At 39.4% G+C, this 22,960-nt stretch overlaps 1 protein-coding gene across 1 annotated transcript in view; it reads left to right on the plus strand.

Moving 5' to 3' along the window:
* Positions 1-22,960, plus strand: part of pnmt (phenylethanolamine N-methyltransferase) — a 199,078-nt gene that overhangs the window by 30,990 nt on the left and 145,128 nt on the right. The gene's annotated exons all lie outside the window — the stretch shown is intronic.

Below are 22,960 nucleotides of genomic sequence, written 5' to 3' on the forward strand. Positions count from 1 at the left end.
ACCTGACCGTTAGTCCGATTGACTTGAAAATTGGTATGCAGTGTCTTGGTCCAAGGTGCCATGTATGTGTATGAGGACATTGGCGTATCTCAAAAAACATGGCCGCCATCGGCCAATGAAATTTGAGCACCTATTAGACAAGGTTAACGGAGGCCGATCGGAACGAAACTCGATGGGCATGTTCGACTCAAGGCCCTAGAGGTCTGTAAGAATTTTGAAAGAAATCGGCCACTAGTTGGCGCTAACGAGTTTTATGGCTCTGTAATCACGTGGTGTTACAAATATCCACACAATATGCATATCATTTGATAGATCTCCTCATCCTGAACAACTTTGCCTCAAGAACCATTGCTGTCAATCAAACCGTTCATTAAATATTTGCAAACATGTTAAAAACCTACTTTTGCGAACTAGTCCTAGGTTTTTCGCCCGATCGGAACCAGACCAGTCTAGGACAATTCTCTGGACTCTCTAGATCAAAAACTATCAAAAAAAAGTTGAACTTTTGCATTTGGATGGCTCTAATAGGGTCATTTATAAAATGGGCGTGTCAAAATACATTAAAAAGCCTATAAATCCTAAATAAAAACTCAGAACTTCACAAAAAGTGGTCAGCATATGTGACATAACATCATTAACAAGCATGAAAAATTCTATGGAGATCGGACGATAGGTGGCGCTATAACTGTTAAAAAGCTTTAAAATCATATATTTCCTATGGTAAACTGCCTGTATTGGCTGTAAATGGTCTTTTCCATCTCTGATCATATAATTTTCATATCATAATGTTCAAAACTAGTGCAATACAATTCTCTGGACTCACTAGATCAATAATTGTCAGAAAAAGTTGAACTACTTCATTTGGATAGCTATAATAGGTTCACTTCAAAATCTGGCCTTTACCAAGTGTCCCCGAAAGCCTATATCTCTTTAATCAATGCTCAGACCTTCTTAAAAACAAGTCAGAACGTGTGAAATATCACCCTGAACAAGCATGAAAATTTTCAGACAGATCGGACAAAATTTGCCTCTATAACAGTTAAAAAGGTGAAAATGATATGAATTAATGGCATGTTAAGCCAATAAGTGGTATTTTACTGCCCCCCGCTGTTTAAAATAGTCATTTTCTCATATTGGTATTGGTATCAGCCATGGTAAATCATGATAAATGATGGTGTGTGTGTGTGTGTGTGTGTGTGTGTGTGTGTGTGTGTGTGTGTGTGGTACAAATATAACAAAGGTTTTATTTTCCAACATGAAAACAAACATAACAGAGTGCTAGTGCACAAACAATAACCGACAATGATAATGGATGAGAGGGGAACTTAAATACACAGATCAAGACAAGGACAACAGGTGACGGTTATGATGATGAGGAGCAGGTGATGATGAGGAGGGTGATGAGGAGCAGGTGCAGGTGATGACGACAGATAGTGAATGTGATGAAGACAGAAGGTGAATGTGATGAAGGTGAATGTGACACCAATATCACTAAAACATTTGTGTGTGTGTGTGTGTGTGTGTGTGTGTGTGTGTGTGTGTGTGTGTGTGTGTGTAGCATTATTGTGTGTAGCATATGTAGCAAGTATGCATTATTGAGTTAACATGGAAACACTGGTTTGCTTTAGTGCAGAAAACTGGTCAAAATCATGAGGTTTAAAGTGAAAGTGAGCCAATAAGTGGTCTTCTACTGCCCTCTGCTGGCCATTCTACTTATTAATTAAATTTTTCCACATGTGCTTGCATTTATACTTGAATACACACTAAAAATCACTTATATAGCAATAACTATTATAACACAATCATATTTTGTCAGTGTTAATCACTTTATTTGCACTGACACTTCAAATAATTGCTAGTAATGTGGTAAATCATGGTTAACTATGCTGTGTGTCTGTGTGTGTGTGTGTGTGTGTGTGTGTGTGTGTGTGTGTGTGTGTGTGTGTAAGCATGCATTGAGTTAACATGGATAAACTGGTTTGCTTTAGTGCAGAAAACTGGTTTAAAGTGAAAGTGAGCCAATAAGTGGTCTTCTACTGCCCTCTGCTGGCCATTCTACTTATTAATGAAATATTTCAACATGTGCTTGCATTCATACTTGAATACACACTAAAAAAATCACTTATATAGCAATAACTTTTATAACACAATCATATTTTGTCAGTGTTAATCACTTTATTTGCACTGACACTTCAAATAATTGCTAGTAATGTGATAAATCAGGCTAGAAACATGGTAAATCAAAGTAAATAATACTAGATTGTCGTTTATCTCCTGGTAAATAATACTAGAACGTGGTATATCATGGTAAATCATGGTTAACTAAACTGTGTGTGTATGTGTGTGTGTGTGTGTGTGTGTGTGTGTGTGTGTGTGTGTGTGTGTGTGTGTGTGTGTGTGTGTGTGTGTGTAAGCATGCATTGAGTTAACATGGAAAAACTGGTTTGCTTTAGTGCAGAAAACTGGTTTAAAGTGAAAGTGAGCCAATAAGTGGTCTTCTAGTGCCCTCTGCTGGCCATTCTACTCAATAATGAAATATTTTAAGTCAAGTCAAGTCAAGTCAAGTATATTTGTATAGCGCTTTTCACAATACAGATTGTATCAAAGCAGCTTTACAGTATTAAATTAAAATAATACAACAAGGTTTGTTTCTAGTGGAATTTATTGATAAAATCAAATTAGATATCCCCAGAATATCCCCAACTGAGCAAGCCAAAGGCAACAGTGGCAAGGAACCGAAAAACTCCATCAAGTGACCTAATAGTGTCCTAAAACTCCATCAGGTGACCCAATGGAGAAAAAAAAAACCTTGGGAGAACCCAGGCTCAGTCGGGGGCCAGTTCTCCTCTGGCGTTTATTAACTAGAGGCCGGATTGTAATTTGAACTGTAAGATTAAAAATATTATATGAATGCCTGGCTGAAGAGATGCGACTTTAATCTAGTTTTAAACTGGGAGAGCGAGTCTGAGCAACGAACAGTATCAGGAAGGCTATTCCAGAGTTTTGGAGCTTTTACATGTGCTTTTGCATTCATACTTGGACACACACTAAAAATCACGTATATAACTAACTATTATAACACAATAATATTTTGTCAGTGTTCATCACCTCATTTGCACTGACACTTCACATAATTGCTAGTAATGTGGTTAATCATGCTAGAAACATTGTAAATCATAGTAAATAATACTGAAATGAGGTGTATCAAGGTAAATCATGCTAGAATCCTAATAAATCATTCTGGAACATGGTATATGATAGTAAATCATGCTAGAATCATATTAAATAATTCTAGAATGTGGCAAATCGTTGTGGGAGGAGCCTATTTTACTCAAATGGCTATAACTCAAGAAGTAAATGAGATATCTTCACCAAACTCAGTACACATGTGTATGGGTTCAATTTGAGGTCACAGTAAACAATTTTATGGAGATCGGACCATAGGTGGCGCTATAACTGTTAAAAAGCTTTAAAACCATATATATCCCATGGCAAATTGCCTGTATTGGCTGTAAATGGTCTTTTCCATCTATTATGTCAGTGGTTACATGCTTGCTAAATAAATCTTAATAACTTTTGATGCTTTTGTGCTTAAATGCCTTAAAGGCCTTAACTGCTTGAACCCCGATAAATGCTGCTTGCAGCTTTAATTATTATTATTATTTTTCTTCTGCCGTAAAACGCATCGTGCAGCCCAAACCGTAAGTGCTAGAGACTTGAAACTTTGCCAGATGGTAGTACAAAAATCGAGGAGAGGTTATCAAAATATGACCCCGATTGGCCCATAGGTGGCGCTACAGTGCAAAAAACAAAAAAAAATCATATTTTTGCTTAAATCTCATTAACCGTTTGTCACAGACTCAAGTGTCTTATATCATTGGAATCCTTGGGTCAAGCCGAACAAAAAAGGCCTCAAGGATTTCATTTCCGGTATGCAAATTTTCCGCCATTTTGAATTATGTCCAAAACCTACTTTTGCGAACTAGTCCCTGGTTTTGTGTCCGATCGGAACCAAACCAGTGCAGAAATGTTCTCTGGAGTCAGAATATCAATAATTATCGAAAAAAAGTTGAAATTTCGATTGACGGTCACTAAGGGGCGCCAAAATGTTTGAAGAAGGCGGTGCCTATTTTACTAAAATGGCTATAACTCCAGAAGTAAATGAGGTATCTTCACCAAACTCGGTACACCTGTTTAAGAGGTCAATCTGAGGTCATAGTATAAAGATTGCGGCGATTGGCCACATGGTGGCGCTATAACATGAAAAAAACATAAATCAGGCTGTAACCACCTGACCGTTAGTCCGATTGACTTGAAAATTGGTATGCAGTGTCTTGGTCCAAGCTGTCATGTATATCTATGAGGACATTGGTGTATCTCAAAAAACATGGCCGCCATCGGCCAATGAAGTTTGAGCACCTATTAGACAAGGTTAACGGAGGCCGATCGGAACAAAACTCGGTGGGCATGTTCGACTCATGGCCCTAGAGGTCTGTAAGAATTTTGAAAGAAATCGGCCACTAGTTGGCGCTAACGAGTTTTATGGCTCTGTAATCACGTGGTGTTACACTTATCATCACAAAATGCATATCATTTGATAGACCTGCTCATGCTGAACAACTTTTCCTCTAGAACCATTGCTGTCAATCAAACAGTTTATTAATTATTCACGAATATGTTAAAAACCTACTTTTGCGAACTAGTCCCTGGTTTTTCGCCCGATCGGAACCAGACCAGTCTAGGACAATTCTCTGGACTCTCTAGATCAATAATTATCAAAAAAAAGTTAAAATTTTGCTTTTGGTTGGCTATAAGAGGATCATTTATAAAATAGGCGTGTCCAAATACACTCAAACGTCTATAAAGCCTAAATAAAAACTCAGAACTTCACAAAAATTGATGGGCATATGTGAAATAACATGCTAAAGAAGCATGGAAATTTTTATGGAGATCGGACCATAGGTGGCGCTATAACTGTTAAAAAGCTTTGAAAACCATATATTTCCTATGGTAAATTTCCTGTATTGGCTGTAAATGGACTTTTCCATCTATTATTTCAGTGGTTCAAAGCTTTCTAAATAAATCTTAATGTCTTAAATGCTTATGTGTTTAAAGGCCTTAAATGCTTGAACCCCGATAAATGCTGCTTGCAGCTTTAATTATTATTAGGGGTTCAAGCACGAAGTGCTGAAACCCTATTGTAATTGCCCTGATTTTTATTATTATTATTATTCTTCCCTAAAACGCATCGTGCAGCCAAAACCGTAAGACCTAGAGACGTGATACTTGGTCAAATGGTAGTAGTATTGCTCGCTACTCAGATACACGGACTTAGCCAAATCGGCCCATAGGTGGCGCTACAGCGACCAAAAGCGCGAAACTGCTCAGAACTCCTAGACCGTATGTCGTAGACTCAAGTGTCTTATATCATTGGAAAGCTGGATGCCTGACGAACAAAACGTATATCTCCGATTTCATTTCCGCCATGATAGATTTTCCGCCATTTTGAATTTTGCCAAAAACCTACTTTTGCGAACTAGTCCTAGGTTTTTCGCCCGATCGGAACCAAACCAGTACAGAAATGTTCTCTGGAGTCTGACTATCAATAATTATCGAAAAAAAGTTGAAATTTCGATTCACGGACGCTAAGGGGCGCCAAAACGTACGTTGTGGGAGGGGCCTATTTTACTAAAATGGCTATAACTCCAGAAGTAAATGAGGTATCTTCACCAAACTCGGTACACATGTGTAAGAGGTCAATCTGAGGTCACAGTAAAAAAATCGCGGCGATTGGCCACATGGTGGCGCTATAACATGAAAAAAACATAAAACAGGCTTTAACCACCTGACCGTTAGTCCGATTGACTTGAAAATTGGTATGCAGTGTCTTGGCCCAAGGTGTCATGTATGTCTATGAGGACATTGGTGTATCTCAAAAAACATGGCCGCCATCGGCCAATGAAGTTTGAGCACCTATTAGACAAGGTTAACGGAGGCCGATCGGAACGAAACTCGATGGGCATGTTCAACTCATAGCCCTAGAGGTCTGTAAGAATTTTGAAAGAAATCGGCCACTAGTTGGCGCTAACGAGTTTTACGGCTCTGTAATCACGTGGTGTTACACTTATTGTCACAAAATGCATATCATTTGATAGATCTGCTCATGCTGAACAACATTGCCTCAAGAACCATTGCTGTCAATCAAATCGTTCATTAATTATTCGCGAATATGTTAAAAACCTACTTTTGCGAACTAGTCCCTGGTTTTTCGCCCGATCGGAACCAGACCAGTCTAGGACAATTCTCTGGACTCTCCTGATCAATAATTATCGAAAAAAAGTTGAACTTTTGAATTTTTCGTATGGCTATAATTGGGTCATAAACAAAATGGGCGTGGCAAAATGCACTCAAAAGCTTATAAATCCTAAACGAAAACTCAGAACTTCACGAAAATTGGTGAGCATATGTGCCATAATATTCTAAACAAGCATGCCAAATTTCATGTTGATCGGACCATAGGTGGCGCTATAACTGTTAAAAAGGTTTGAAAACCATATATTTCCTATGGTAAATTGCCTGTATTGGCTGTAAATGGACTTTTCCATCTATTATTTCAGTGGTTAAAAGCTTTCTAAATAAAACTTAATGTCTTAAATGCTTATGTGCTTAAAGGCCTTAAATGCTTGAACCCCGATAAATGCTGCTTGCAGCTTTAATTATTATTATTATTATTATTCCGCCGTAAAACGCATCGTGCAGCCCAAACCGTAAGAGCTGGAACTTTGAAACTTTGACAGATGGTAGTACAAAAATCGAGGAAAGGTTCAGAGATTATGACCCCGATTGGCCCATAGGTGGCGCTATAACAACCAAAAGCGCGAAACTGCTCATAACTCCTAGACCGTATGTTGTAGACTCAAGTGTCTTATATCATTGGAAAGCTGGACGCCTGACGAACAAAACGTATATCTCCGATTTCATTTCCGCCATGACAGATTTTCCGCCATTTTGAATTTTGTCAAAAATCTACTTTTGCGAACTAGTCCCTGGTTTTTTGCCCGATTGGAACCAAACTAGTGCAGAAATGTTCTCTGGAGACTGAATATCAATAATTATCGAAAAAAAGTGGAAATTTCGATTCACGGTCGCTAAGGGGCGCCAAAACGTACGTTGTGGGAGGGGCCTATTTTACTAAAATGGCTATAACTCCCGATGTAAATGAGGTATCTTCACCAAACTTGGTACACATGTGTATGAGCTTACTCTGGGGTCACAGTAAAAAAATCGCGACGATTGGCCTCATGGTGGCGCTATAAAATGAAAAAAACATAAAACAGGCTATAACCACCTGACCGTTAGTCCGATTGACTTGAAAATTGGTATGTAGTGTCTTGGTCCAAGGTGCCATGTATGTGTATGAGGACATTGGCGTATCTCAAAAAACATGGCCGCCATCGGCCAACGAAGTTTGAGCACCTATTAGACAAGGTTAACGGAGGCCGATCGGAACGAAACTCAATGGGCATGTTCGGCTCATGGCCCTAAAGGTCTGTAAGAATTTTGAAAGAAATCGGCCACTAGTTGGCGCTAACGAGTTTTACGGCTCTGTAATCACGTGGTGTTACAAATATCCACACAATATGCATATCATTTGATAGATCTCCTCATCCTGAACAACTTTGCCTCAAGAACCATTGCTGTCAATCAAACTGTTCATTAATTATTCATTAATATGTTAAAAACCTACTTTTGCGAACTAGTCCTAGGTTTTTTGCCCGATCGGAACCAGACCAGTCTAGGACAATTCTCTGGACTCTCTAGATCAATAATTATCAAAAAAAAGTTGAACTTTTGCATTTGGATGGCTGTAATAGGGTAATTTATAAAATGGGCGTGTCAAAATACATTAAAAATCTATAAATCCTAAATAAAAACTCAGAACTTCACAAAAATTGGTCAGCATATGTGACATAACATCATTAACAAGCATGAAAAATTCTATGGAGATCGGACGATAGGTGGCGCTATAACTGTTAAAAAGCTTTAAAATCATATATTTCCTATGGTAAACTGCCTGTATTGGCTGTAAATGGTCTTTTCCATCTCTGATCATATAATTTTCATATCATAATGTTCAAAACTAGTGCAATACAATTCTCTGGACTCACTAGATCAATAATTGTCAGAAAAAGTTGAACTACTTCATTTGGATAGCTATAATAGGTTCACTTCAAAATCTGGCCTTTACCAAGTGTCCCCGAAAGCCTATATCTCTTTAATCAATGCTCAGACCTTCTTAAAAACAAGTCAGAACGTGTGAAATATCACCCTGAACAAGCATGAAAATTTTCAGACAGATCGGACAAAATTTGCCTCTATAACAGTTAAAAAGGTGAAAATGATATGAATTAATGGCATGTTAAGCCAATAAGTGGTATTTTACTGCCCCCTGCTGTTTAAAATAGTCATTTTCTCATATTGGTATTGGTATCAGCCATGGTAAATCATGATAAATGATGGTGTGTGTGTGTGTGTGTGTGTGTGTGTGTGTGTGTGTGTGTGTGTGTGTGTGTGTGTGTGTGTGTGTGTGTGTGTGTGTGGTACAAATATAACAAAGGTTTTATTTTCCAACATGAAAACAAACATAACAGAGTGCTAGTGCACAAACAATAACCGACAATGATAATGGATGAGAGGGGAACTTAAATACACAGATCAAGACAAGGACAACAGGTGACGGTTATGATGATGAGGAGCAGGTGATGATGAGGAGGGTGATGAGGAGCAGGTGCAGGTGATGACGACAGATGGTGAATGTGATGAAGACAGAAGGTGAATGTGATGAAGGTGAATGTGACACCAATATCACTGAAACATTTGTGTGTGTGTGTGTGTGTGTGTGTGTGTGGCATTATTGTGTGTAGCATATGTAGCAAGTATGCATTATTGAGTTAACATGGAAACACTGGTTTGCTTTAGTGCAGAAAACTGGTCAAAATCATGAGGTTTAAAGTGAAAGTGAGCCAATAAGTGGTCTTCTAGTGCCCTCTGCTGGCCATTCTACTTATTAATTAAATATTTCCACATGTGCTTGCATTTATACTTGAATACACACTAAAAATATATAGCAATAACTATTATAACACAATCATATTTTGTCAGTGTTAATCACTTTATTTGCACTGACACTTCAAATAATTGCTAGTAATGTGATAAATCAGGCTAGAAACATGGTAAATCAAAGTAAATAATACTAGATTGTCGTTTATCTCCTGGTAAATAATACTAGAACGTGGTATATCATGGTAAATCATGGTTAACTATGCTGTGTGTGTGTGTGTGTGTGTGTGTGTGTGTGTGTGTGTGTGTGTGTGTGTGTGTGTGTGTGTGTGTGTAAGCATGCATTGAGTTAACATGGAAAAACTGGTTTGCTTTAGTGCAGAAAACTGGTTTAAAGTGAAAGTGAGCCAATAAGTGGTCTTCTAGTGCCCTCTGCTGGCCATTCTACTTAATAATGAAATATTTTACATGTGCTTTTGCATTCATACTTGGACACACACTAAAAATCACGTATATAACTAACTATTATAACACAATAATATTTTGTCAGTGTTCATCACCTCATTTGCACTGACACTTCACATAATTGCTAGTAATGTGGTTAATCATGCTAGAAACATTGTAAATCATAGTAAATAATACTGAAATGAGGTGTATCAAGGTAAATCATGCTAGAATCCTAATAAATCATTCTGGAACATGGTATATGATAGTAAATCATGCTAGAATCATATTAAATAATTCTTGAATGTGGCAAATCGTTGTGGGAGGAGCCTATTTTACTCAAATGGCTATAACTCAAGAAGTAAATGAGATATCTTCACCAAAATCAGTACACATGTGTATGGGTTCAATTTGAGGTCACAATAAACAATTTTATGGAGATCGGACCATAGGTGGCGCTATAACTGTTAAAAAGCTTTAAAACCATATATATCCCATGGCAATTTGCCTGTATTGGCTGTAAATGGTCTTTTCCATCTATTATGTCAGTGGTTACATGCTTGCTAAATAAATCTTAATGACTTTTGATGCTTTTGTGCTTAAATGCCTTAAAGGCCTTAACTGCTTGAACCCCGATAAATGCTGCTTGCAGCTTTAATTAGGGGTTCAAGCATGAAATGCTGAAACCCTATTGTTATTGTGCTGATTTTTAGGGGTTCAAGCACGAAGTGCTGAAACCCTATTGTAATCGTCCTGATTTTTATTATTATTATTTTTCCGCCATAAAACGCATCGTGCAGCCCAAACCGTAAGACCTAGAGACTTGAAACTTTGCCAGATGGTAGTACTATTGCTCGCTACTCAGATACACGGACTCAGCCCAATCGGCCCATAGGTGGCGCTATAGCAATCAAAAGCGCAAAACTGCTCAGAACTCCCAGACCGTAAGGCGTAGCTTCAAGTGTCTTATATCATTGAAATCCAGAGCTCCTGAAGAAAAAAACGTATATCTCCGATTTCATTTCCGCCATGATAGATTTTTCGCCATTTTGAATTTTGTCAAAAACCTACTTTTGCGAATTAGTCCCTGGTTTTTCGCCCGATCGGAACCAAACCAGTGCGGAATTGTTCTCTGGAGTCTGAAGATCAATAATTATCGAAAAAAAGTTGAAATTTCGATTAATGGTCGCTAGGGGGTGCAAAATTAACGTTGTGGGAGGAGCCTATTTTACTAAAATGGCTATAACTCAAGAAGTAATTAAGTAAACTTCACCAAACTTGGAACACATGTGTAAGAGGTCAATCTGAGGTCACAGTAAAAAAATTGCGTCGATTGGCCACATGGTGGCGCTATAAAACAAATAAAAACATATAGACAACTGACCGTTTTTCCGAATGACTTGAAATTTGGTATGCAGTGTCTTGGCCCAAGGGGCCATGTATGTCTAAAAGGATATTGGCGTATCTCGAAAAACATGGCTGCCATTGGCCAATGAGGTTTGAGCATCGTTAACGAAGTCCGATCGGAGCGAAACTCGATGGGCATGTTCGGCTCAAGCCCCTAGAGGTCTGTAAGAATTTTGAAAGAAATCGGCCACTAGTTGGCGCTAACGAGTTTTAAGGCTCTGTAATCACGTGGTGTTACACTTATCATCACAAAATGCATATCATTTGATAGATCTGCTCATGCTGAACAACTTTGCCTCAAGAACCATCACTGTCAATCAAACTGTTCATTAAATATTCATGAATATGTTAAAAACCTACTTTTGCGAACTAGTCCCTGGTTTTTCGCCCGATCAGAACCAGACCAGTCTAGGACAATTCTCTGGACTCTCTAGATCAATAATTATCGAAAAAAAGTTGAACTTTTGCATTTTTCGCATGGGTATAATTGGGTCATAAAGAAAATGGGCGTGGCAAAATGCACTCAAAAGCCTATAAATCCTAAACGAAAACTCAGAACTTCACGAAAATTGGTGAGCATATGTGCCACAACATCATTAACAAGCATGCAAAATATCATGGAGATCGGACTATAGGTGGCGCTATAACTGTTAAAAAGCTTGCCTGTATTGGCTGTAAATGGACTTTTCCATCTATTATTTCAGTGGTTAAAAGCTTTCTAAACAAATCTTAATGTCTTAAATGCTTATGTGCTTAAAGGCCTTAAATGCTTGAACCCCGATAAATGCTGCTTGCAGCTTTAATTAGGGGTTCAAGCATGAAATGCTGAAACCCTATTGTAATTGTAAGGATTCGTAAAACGCATCGTGCAGGACAAACCGTAAGGCCTAGAGACTTGAAACCTGGCCAGATGGTAGGCCTCAATTTGGGGACAACCTATCAGAGTATGACCCCGATTGGCCCATAGGTGGCGCTACAGCAACCAAAAGTTCAAAATCGCTCATAACTCTTAGACCGTTTGTCCCAGAATCAAGTGTCTTATATCGTTGGAATCCTTGGCTCAAGGCGGACAAAATGGCTATCTCCGATTTGGATGTAGGCAGGGAAAAATTTCTGCTATGTCGAATTTTGTCCAAAACCTACTTTTGCGAACTAGTCCCTGGTTTTTCGCCCGATCGGAACCAAACCAGTCTAGGACAATTCTCTGGACTCTCTAGATCAATAATTATCGAAAAAAAGTTGAACTTTGGCATTTGGGTGGCTGTAACAGGGTCATTTAGAAAAGGGGCGTGGCAAAATACACTCAAAAGCCTATAAATCCCAAATGAAAACTCAGAACTTCACCAAAATTGATGAGCATATGTGTCCGAACATGGTGAGGAAGCATGCAGAGTTTCATGGAGATCGGACCATAGGTGGCGCTATAACTGGCAAAAAGCCTTCATTCTTATTAGGGGTTCAAGCATGAAATGCTGAAACCCTATTGTAATTGTAAGGATTCGTAAAACGCATCGTGCAGGACAAACCGTAAGGCCTAGAGACTTGAAACCTGGCCAGATGGTAGGCCTCAATTTGGGGACAACCTATCAGAGTATGACCCCGATTGGCCCATAGGTGGCGCTACAGCAACCAAAAGTTCAAAATCGCTCATAACTCTTAGACCGTTTGTCCCAGAATCAAGTGTCTTATATCGTTGGAATCCTTGGCTCAAGGCGGACAAAATGGCTATCTCCGATTTGGATGTAGGCAGGGAAAAATTTCTGCTATGTCGAATTTTGTCCAAAACCTACTTTTGCGAACTAGTCCCTGGTTTTTCGCCCGATCGGAACCAAACCAGTCTAGGACAATTCTCTGGACTCTCTAGATCAATAATTATCGAAAAAAAGTTGAACTTTGGCATTTGGGTGGCTGTAACAGGGTCATTTAGAAAAGGGGCGTGGCAAAATACACTAAAAAGCCTATAAATCCCAAATGAAAACTCAGAACTTCACCAAAATTGATGAGCATATGTGTCCGAACATGGTGAGGAAGCATGCAGAGTTTCATGGAGATCGGACCATAGGTGGCGCTATAACTGGCAAAAAGCCTTCATTCTTATTAGGGGTTCAAGCATGAAATGCTGAAACCCTATTGTAATTGTAAGGATTCGTAAAACGCATCGTGCAGGACAAACCGTAAGGCCTAGAGACTTGAAACCTGGCCAGATGGTAGGCCTCAATTTGGGGACAACCTATCAGAGTATGACCCCGATTGGCCCATAGGTGGCGCTACAGCAACCAAAAGTTCAAAATCGCTCATAACTCTTAGACCGTTTGTCCCATAATCAAGTGTCTTATATCGTTGGAATCCTTGGCTCAAGGCGGACAAAATGGCTATCTCCGATTTGGATGTAGGCAGGGAAAAATTTCTGCTATGTCGAATTTTGTCCAAAACCTACTTTTGCGAACTAGTCCCTGGTTTTTCGCCCGATCGGAACCAAACCAGTCTAGGACAATTCTCTGGACTCTCTAGATCAATAATTATCGAAAAAAAGTTGAACTTTGGCATTTGGGTGGCTGTAACAGGGTCATTTAGAAAAGGGGCGTGGCAAAATACACTAAAAAGCCTATAAATCCCAAATGAAAACTCAGAACTTCACCAAAATTGATGAGCATATGTGTCCGAACATGGTGAGGAAGCATGCAGAGTTTCATGGAGATCGGACCATAGGTGGCGCTATAACTGGCAAAAAGCCTTCATTCTTATTAGGGGTTCAAGCATGAAATGCTGAAACCCTATTGTAATTGTAAGGATTCGTAAAACGCATCGTGCAGGACAAACCGTAAGGCCTAGAGACTTGAAACCTGGCCAGATGGTAGGCCTCAATTTGGGGACAACCTATCAGAGTATGACCCCGATTGGCCCATAGGTGGCGCTACAGCAACCAAAAGTTCAAAATCGCTCATAACTCTTAGACCGTTTGTCCCATAATCAAGTGTCTTATATCGTTGGAATCCTTGGCTCAAGGCGGACAAAATGGCTATCTCCGATTTGCTCGCCCTTTCGAGTAAATTGCATTTTTTTGAAAAACCTATTTTTGCAAACTTCTCCTAGGTTTTTGGCCCGATCGGAACCAAACCACTGCAAGAATGTTCTCTGGAGTCTGACAATCAATAATCATCCAAAAAATTCTAAATTTCAATTAACGGTCGATAAGGGGAACCAAAATATTTGATGGCACCAGGGCCACTTTTACTAAAACGGTTATAAATTGTGAACGGAAAGGAATTTTTTTGCTAAACTTGGGATACATCTTCCGGACCTCAACCTGAGATCACTTGAAAAAAATCGCAACAATTGGCCACTTGGTGGCACTATAAAACAGTTATAACTTGTGAACGGAAAGAGATATTTTCACAAAACTTGGGACACATGTTCATGAGCTCATTCTGAGGTCATGTGAAAAAAAATCATGACAATTGGCCACTTGGTGGCACTATAAAATGGTTATAACTTGTGAGCGGAAAGAGATATTTTCGCTAAACTTGGGACACATGTTCATAAGCTCAATCTGAGTTGGCATGAAAAAAATCGTGACAATTGGCCACTTGGTTGCGCTATAACAGTGAAAAAAATCATGAAAATAGCTATAAGCGCACCCAACTGTTAGTCTACTGAAAATTGGCACGCAGTGTCTTTGTCCAGGGTGCCATAATAGTCTATGAGAACATTGGTGTATCTAAAAAAACTCAGTATACGTCATTGGCACAATGCCTTGAAGGAGCCTTAGAAGTTTCAAGCCAGTGTTTTTTCACAGTAGTGACCTCCTAAGACTCCTGAATCCTTGCCGAGTCCAACAATACCAAACATGCCAGGTTTCGCCTTATGGTTTTTGTAAGTGTCATTTAGAGCTTTAAAAAATTGTTTATCTTCAAAGCCGTTAGTCCGATCGAGACAACAACAAAAAAACAAAGGAAATTTGAAAACATAGGTAAATAGCTAAACAATAACGCCAAAATGTTAAACTTATGATAGGAACTGACAAAAAAAATTCACCCATGGATCATTTTGATGCTCTCACATGTTTGAAACGAACAATGATGGATTGTGATGAAATTTGTTTTGAATTGGGAGTGGCGAATCCCCGTCCATACTGTCATTGACCATTCGCAAAGACCCGCCCACTTTACTTACTGTTGCTATGTCTGACAAGCGACGCCACTCTCACGCCACACCAAGTTCTCACGCAGTGAAAAATACATTGCAGATCAGAGAGGAGACTGCGTGCTGACAGACAAGTACTTTTGATATGAAACAAATGGCGCTTTTCCACTACACAGTACCAGCTCGCCTCGGCTCGACTCGACTCGGCTTTGTTTGGTTTTCCACTGTGTAAAAGTTGTGCCTGTACCTGCTTCCAGGTACTTTTTTTCGTACCACCTCCGGTAAGGTTCTAAGCAAGCTGAGGCGATACTAAAATGTGACGTGAAAACACGGCAGACTGCTGATTGGTCAGAGAGAATCGTCACTATTCACGCGCCAGACGGAGTATCCTGAATAAAAAACAGCAAAAACAAAAACATCCAAAAACAGCATACACTTGATTTCCTCCATTGTCCTGTGTGTGTGGCAGCGGATGTATCTCGCGTAGAAGATTAAGTCACGGCAGTTTCCTGCGGCGTCGCTATGACGACCAGGTACTATTGTGGAGGTACTATCTGCAATGGAAAACGGAGCGAAAAGCAAGCCGAGTCGAGTTGAGCTGGTACTGGTAATGGAAAAGCGCCAAAAGTCTCACCTTTCAAATGTAGCCATTTTTTAGAGACATTTAAACAATAAATACCGTTTTGTGACTCTTTAATGTGTCTGACAGATCGCTGTAGACTCAAGGCTCAGTTAAAGCTGCTCGTGAACCGATCATCTCTTCCTTCTAGTTAATTTATAGCATTAAAATAAACATGAATGAACATAAAAGGAATGTTGTTTTAAAGTGCTAAGACGTCAGTACACTTTGTTTTTCAAATTTAAATCCTCCAAAGTTAATCTACTAACTCTCCTGACTGCTTTGTGGGACAAAATGGAGGATTATGATTAGTCAGATCGCCTGTCAATCAAACTCCCTGCGAAGGGTCAATTGAGAATGCCCGTGCGCACAATCCTGATCTAATCGACAACTTTGCAGTTGCACATAGGAAAGCCTGGAAAATCCCGCTATAATGTAAGAAAGCATCTTTTTTACGTATTTGGACCTAGGCCTAACAATGTGTTATGGTGCGCTGTCACCAGTGTTTTTTTATTGTTTTTTTTTGGTGAGCGTAGGCTCCTCCTGATTTTGTTAGTCATCTCATCTCTTATATGCTGTGTATGATCATATCCTGCCCTATTCATGGTAGCCTACTCGCGGACATTGCGTCATCAATGTCATCAATTGCGTCATCAAGGGGCCCGCCTTGATAATCCTACTTAAGGGCCGGTGTTGGCTCGTTACGCCACTGAATATAATTGTCTAAACTCCTTATCAAAATGACATATTTACAACAAATTTGACACATATATATATATAGGCACACTTTGAGTACTACTAATAAAAGTGGTGGAGATCAGGCAAGACTGTAAGAAGACTCAGGCAAAAAGGTGCTATAACTAAAATATATAAAATAAAATAAAATATATACTGTAAAAACGCTTTAAAACCATAGATTTCCTATGGCAAACTGCATGTATTGGCTGTAAATTGACTTTTTCATCTATGATGGCAGTTGTTAAATGCTTGCTAAATAAAACGTAATGTCTTTTGATGCTTGTGTGATTAAAGGCCTTAAAGGCCTTAACTGCTTGAACCCCGATAAATGCTGCTTGCAGCTTTAATTAGGGGTTCAAGCATGAAATGCTGAAACCCTATTGTAATTGTAAGGATTCGTAAAACGCATCGTGCAGGACAAACCGTAAGGCCTAGAGACTTGAAACCTGGCCAGATGGTAGGCCTCAATTTGGGGACAACCTATCAGAGTATGACCCCGATTGGCCCATAGGTGGCGCTACAGCAACCAAAAGTTCAAAATCGCTCATAACTCTTAGACCGTTTGTCCCAGAATCAAGTGTCTTATATCGTTGGAATCCTTGGCTCAAGGCGGACAAAATGGCTATCTCCGATTTGGATGTAGGCAGGGAAAAATTTCTGCTATGTCGAATTTTGTCCAAAACCTACTTTTGCGAACTAGTCCCTGGTTTTTCGCCCGATCGGAACCAAACCAGTCTAGGACAATTCTCTGGACTCTCTAGATCAATAATTATCGAAAAAAAGTTGAACTTTGGCATTTGGGTGGCTGTAACAGGGTCATTTAGAAAAGGGGCGTGGCAAAATACACTCAAAAGCCTATAAATCCCAAATGAAAACTCAGAACTTCACCAAAATTGATGAGCATATGTGTCCGAACATGGTGAGGAAGCATGCAGAGTTTCATGGAGATCGGACCATAGGTGGCGCTATAACTGGCAAAAAGCCTTCATTCTTATTAGGGGTTCAAGCATGAAATGCTGAAACCCTATTGTAATTGTAAGGATTCGTAAAACGCATCGTGCAGGACAAACCGTAAGGCCTAGAGACTTGAAACCTGGCCAGATGGTAGGCCTCAATTTGGGGACAACCTATCAGAGTATGACCCCGATTGGCCCATAGGTGGCGCTACAGCAACCAAAAGTTCAAAATCGCTCATAACTCTTAGACCGTTTGTCCCAGAATCAAGTGTCTTATATCGTTGGAATCCTTGGCTCAAGGCGGACAAAATGGCTATCCAAAATGGCTATCTCCGATTTGCTCGCCCTTCAGGCGCCAATTTCGAGTAAATTGCATTTTTTTGAAAAACCTATTTTTGCAAACTTCTCCTAGGTTTTTGGCCCGATCGGAACCAAACCACTGCAAGAATGTTCTCTGGAGTCTGACAATCAATAATCATCCAAAAAATTCTAAATTTCAATTAACGGTCGATAAGGGGAACCAAAATATTTGATGGCACCAGGGCCACTTTTACTAAAACGGTTATAAATTGTGAACGGAAAGGAATTTTTTTGCTAAACTTGGGATACATCTTCCGGACCTCAACCTGAGATCACTTGAAAAAAATCGCAACAATTGGCCACTTGGTGGCACTATAAAACAGTTATAACTTGTGAACGGAAAGAGATATTTTCACAAAACTTGGGACACATGTTCATGAGCTCATTCTGAGGTCATGTGAAAAAAAATCATGACAATTGGCCACTTGGTGGCACTATAAAATGGTTATAACTTGTGAGCGGAAAGAGATATTTTCGCTAAACTTGGGACACATGTTCATAAGCTCAATCTGAGTTGGCATGAAAAAAATCGTGACAATTGGCCACTTGGTTGCGCTATAACAGTGAAAAAAATCATGAAAATAGCTATAAGCGCACCCAACTGTTAGTCTACTGAAAATTGGCACGCAGTGTCTTTGTCCAGGGTGCCATAATAGTCTATGAGAACATTGGTGTATCTAAAAAAACTCAGTATACGTCATTGGCACAATGCCTTGAAGGAGCCTTAGAAGTTTCAAGCCAGTGTTTTTTCACAGTAGTGACCTCCTAAGACTCCTGAATCCTTGCCGAGTCCAACAATACCAAACATGCCAGGTTTCGCCTTATGGTTTTTGTAAGTGTCATTTAGAGCTTTAAAAAATTGTTTATCTTCAAAGCCGTTAGTCCGATCGAGACAACAACAAAAAAACAAAGGAAATTTGAAAACATAGGTAAATAGCTAAACAATAACGCCAAAATGTTAAACTTATGATAGGAACTGACAAAAAAAATTCACCCATGGATCATTTTGATGCTCTCACATGTTTGAAACGAACAATGATGGATTGTGATGAAATTTGTTTTGAATTGGGAGTGGCGAATCCCCGTCCATACTGTCATTGACCATTCGCAAAGACCCGCCCACTTTACTTACTGTTGCTATGTCTGACAAGCGACACCACTCTCACGCCACACCAAGTTCTCACGCAGTGAAAAATACATTGCAGATCAGAGAGGAGACTGCGTGCTGACAGACAAGTACTTTTGATATGAAACAAATGGCGCTTTTCCACTACACAGTACCAGCTCGCCTCGGCTCGACTCGACTCGGCTTTGTTTGGTTTTCCACTGTGTAAAAGTTGTGCCTGTACCTGCTTCCAGGTACTTTTTTTCGTACCACCTCCGGTAAGGTTCTAAGCAAGCTGAGGCGATACTAAAATGTGACGTGAAAACACGGCAGACTGCTGATTGGTCAGAGAGAATCGTCACTATTCACGCGCCAGACGGAGTATCCTGAATAAAAAACAGCAAAAACAAAAACATCCAAAAACAGCACACACTTGATTTCCTCCATTGTCCTGTGTGTGTGGCAGCGGATGTATCTCGCGTAGAAGATTAAGTCACGGCAGTTTCCTGCGGCGTCGCTATGACGACCAGGTACTATTGTGGAGGTACTATCTGCAATGGAAAACGGAGCGAAAAGCAAGCCGAGTCGAGTTGAGCTGGTACTGGTAATGGAAAAGCGCCAAAAGTCTCACCTTTCAAATGTAGTCATTTTTTAGAGACATTTAAACAATAAATACCGTTTTGTGACTCTTTAATGTGTCTGACAGATCGCTGTAGACTCAAGGCTCAGTTAAAGCTGCTCGTGAACCGATCATCTCTTCCTTCTAGTTAATTTATAGCATTAAAATAAACATGAATGAACATAAAAGGAATGTTGTTTTAAAGTGCTAAGACGTCAGTACACTTTGTTTTTCAAATTTAAATCCTCCAAAGTTAATCTACTAACTCTCCTGACTGCTTTGTGGGACAAAATGGAGGATTATGATTAGTCAGATCGCCTGTCAATCAAACTCCCTGCGAAGGGTCAATTGAGAATGCCCGTGCGCACAATCCTGATCTAATCGACAACTTTGCAGTTGCACATAGGAAAGCCCGGAAAATCCCGCTATAATGTAAGAAAGCATCTTTTTTACGTATTTGGACCTAGGCCTAACAATGTGTTATGGTGCGCTGTCACCAGTGTTTTTTTATTGTTTTTTTTTGGTGAGCGTAGGCTCCTCCTGATTTTGTTAGTCATCTCATCTCTTATATGCTGTGTATGATCATATCCTGCCCTATTCATGGTAGCCTACTCGCGGACATTGCGTCATCAATGTCATCAATTGCGTCATCAAGGGGCCCGCCTTGATAATCCTACTTAAGGGCCGGTGTTGGCTCGTTACGCCACTGAATATAATTGTCTAAACTCCTTATCAAAATGACATATTTACAACAAATTTGACACATATATATATATAGGCACACTTTGAGTACTACTAATAAAAGTGGTGGAGATCAGGCAAGACTGTAAGAAGACTCAGGCAAAAAGGTGCTATAACTAAAATATATAAAATAAAATAAAATATATACTGTAAAAACGCTTTAAAACCATAGATTTCCTATGGCAAACTGCATGTATTGGCTGTAAATTGACTTTTTCATCTATGATGGCAGTTGTTAAATGCTTGCTAAATAAAACGTAATGTCTTTTGATGCTTGTGTGATTAAAGGCCTTAAAGGCCTTAACTGCTTGAACCCCGATAAATGCTGCTTGCAGCTTTAATTATTATTATTATTATTATTCCGCCGTAAAACGCATCGTGCAGCCTAAACCGTAAGTGCTAGAGACTTGAAACTTGGCCAGAAGGTAGTACAAAAATCGAGGAGAGGTTCAGAGAATATGAGCTAGATTGGCCAATAGGTGGCGCTACAGTGCAAAAAACAAAAAAATTGCATATTTTTGCTTAAATCTCATCAACCCTTTGTCACAGACTCAAGTGTCTTATATCTTTGGAATCCTTGGGTCAAGCCGAACAAAAAAGGCCTCAAGGATTTCATTTCCGGTATGCAAATTTTTCCGCCATTTTGGATTTTGTCCAAAACCTACTTTTGCGAACTAGTCCCTGGTTTTTCGCCCGATCGGAACCAAACCAGTGCAGAAATATTCACAGGAGTCTGAATATCAATAATTATCGAAAAAAAGTTAAAATTTCGATCCACGGTTGCTAAGGGGCATCAAAACGTTCGCAGGAGGCGGAGCTAATTATACAAAAATGGCTATAACTCGTGAACGAAATGAGACATTTTCACCAAACTCGGTACACATATGTATGAGCTCAAGTTGAGGTCACAGTAAAAAAATCGCGTTGATTGGCCTCATGGTGGCGCTATAATATGAAAAAAACATAAAACAGGCTATAACCACCTGACCGTTAGTCCGATTGACTTGAAAATTGGTATGCAGTGTCTTGGTCCAAGGTGCCATGTATGTCTATGAGGACATTGGTGTATCTCAAAAAACATGGCCGCTATCGGCCAATGAAGTTTGAGCACCTATTAGACAAGGTTAACGGAGGCCGATCGGAACAAAACTCAGTGGGCATGTTCGGCTCAAGCCCCTAGAGGTCTGTAAGAATTTTGAAAGAAATCGGCCACTAGTTGGCGCTAACGAGTTTTATGGCTCTTTAATCACGTGGTGTTACACTTATCGTCACAAAATGCATATCATATGATAGATCTGCTCATGCTGAACAACTTTGCCTCTAGAACCATTGCTGTCAATCAAACAGTTCATTAAATATTCATGAATATGTTAAAAACCTACTTTTGCGAACTAGTCCTAGGTTTTTTGCCCGATCGGAACCAGACCAGTCTAGGACAATTCTCTGGACTCTCTAGATCAATAATTATCAAAAAAAAGTTGAACTTTTGCATTTGGATGGCTGTAATAGGGTAATTTATAAAATGGGCGTGTCAAAATACATTAAAAAGCCTATAAATCCTAAATAAAAACTCAGAACTTCACAAAAATTGGTCAGCATATGTGACATAACATCATTAACAAGCATGAAAAATTCTATGGAGATCGGACGATAGGTGGCGCTATAACTGTTAAAAAGCTTTAAAATCATATATTTCCTATGGTAAACTGCCTGTATTGGCTGTAAATGGTCTTTTCCATCTCTGATCATATAATTTTCATATCATAATGTTAAAAAACTAGTGCAATACAATTCTCTGGACTCACTAGATCAATAATTGTCAGAAAGTTGAACTACTTCATTTGGATAGCTATAATAGGTTCACTTCAAAATCTGGCCTTTACCAAGTGTCCCCGAAAGCCTATATCTCTTTAATCAATGCTCAGACCTTCTTAAAAACAAGTCAGAACGTGTGAAATATCACCCTGAACAAGCATGAAAATTTTCAGACAGATCGGACAAAATTTGCCTCTATAACAGTTAAAAAGGTGAAAATGATATGAATTAATGGCATGTTAAGCCAATAAGTGGTATTTTACTGCCCCCTGCTGTTTAAAATAGTCATTTTCTCATATTGGTATTGGTATCAGCCATGGTAAATCATGATAAATGATGGTGTGTGTGTGTGTGTGTGTGTGTGTGTGTGTGGTACAAATATAACAAAGGTTTTATTTTCCAACATGAAAACAAACATAACAGAGTGCTAGTGCACAAACAATAACCGACAATGATAATGGATGAGAGGGGAACTTAAATACACAGATCAAGACAAGGACAACAGGTGACGGTTATGATGATGAGGAGCAGGTGATGATGAGGAGGGTGATGAGGAGCAGGTGCAGGTGATGACGACAGATGGTGAATGTGATGAAGACAGAAGGTGAATGTGATGAAGGTGAATGTGACACCAATATCACTGAAACATTTGTGTGTGTGTGTGTGTGTGTGTGTGTGTGTGTGTGTGTGTGTGTGTGTGTGTGTAGCATTATTGTGTGTAGCATATGTAGCAAGTATGCATTATTGAGTTAACATGGAAACACTGGTTTGCTTTAGTGCAGAAAACTGGTCAAAATCATGAGGTTTAAAGTGAAAGTGAGCCAATAAGTGGTCTTCTACTGCCCTCTGCTGGCCATTCTACTTATTAATTAAATTTTTCCACATGTGCTTGCATTTATACTTGAATACACACTAAAAATCACTTATATAGCAATAACTATTATAACACAATC

The sequence above is a fragment of the Abramis brama genome (genome assembly GCF_963993115.1).
Source record: "Abramis brama genome assembly, chromosome: 14".
Taxonomy (NCBI): Eukaryota; Metazoa; Chordata; class Actinopteri; order Cypriniformes; family Leuciscidae; genus Abramis; species Abramis brama.